Source organism: Anarrhichthys ocellatus, unplaced genomic scaffold (genome assembly GCF_004355925.1).
Source record: "Anarrhichthys ocellatus isolate YVR2014 unplaced genomic scaffold, GSC_Weel_1.0 scaffold251, whole genome shotgun sequence".
NCBI lineage: Eukaryota > Metazoa > Chordata > Actinopteri > Perciformes > Anarhichadidae > Anarrhichthys > Anarrhichthys ocellatus.
The window spans coordinates 86,340-86,680 of NW_022280280.1; positions in this window are offsets into that span (position 1 = coordinate 86,340).

Sequence of the window (341 nt, forward strand, 5' to 3'; positions counted from 1 at the left end):
CATGCGTTTAAAGGCACTGTATTCCTGCGTTTAAAGGCACTGTATTCCTGCGTTTATCGTGTTTATTTTTGTTCTGGTTTGTTGTCAGTATTTTATTTGATGTATACAATTGATCAGCATCAGACAGGTTTATTCTTATAAGATTTAGCTACTTTAGTTACATCAACTAATACATTATGATTTAATATTATGAATCAAAATAAGTTACTTTGGGGACAAACTGAATTCCAGACAGATCTATCGATCAATATGACTATTAGTACATCTATCAATACAACGGCTCATACTCGTATACTAAAGTACTTTAAGCTAATGTAGTACACACCGAGTATGTACTACAA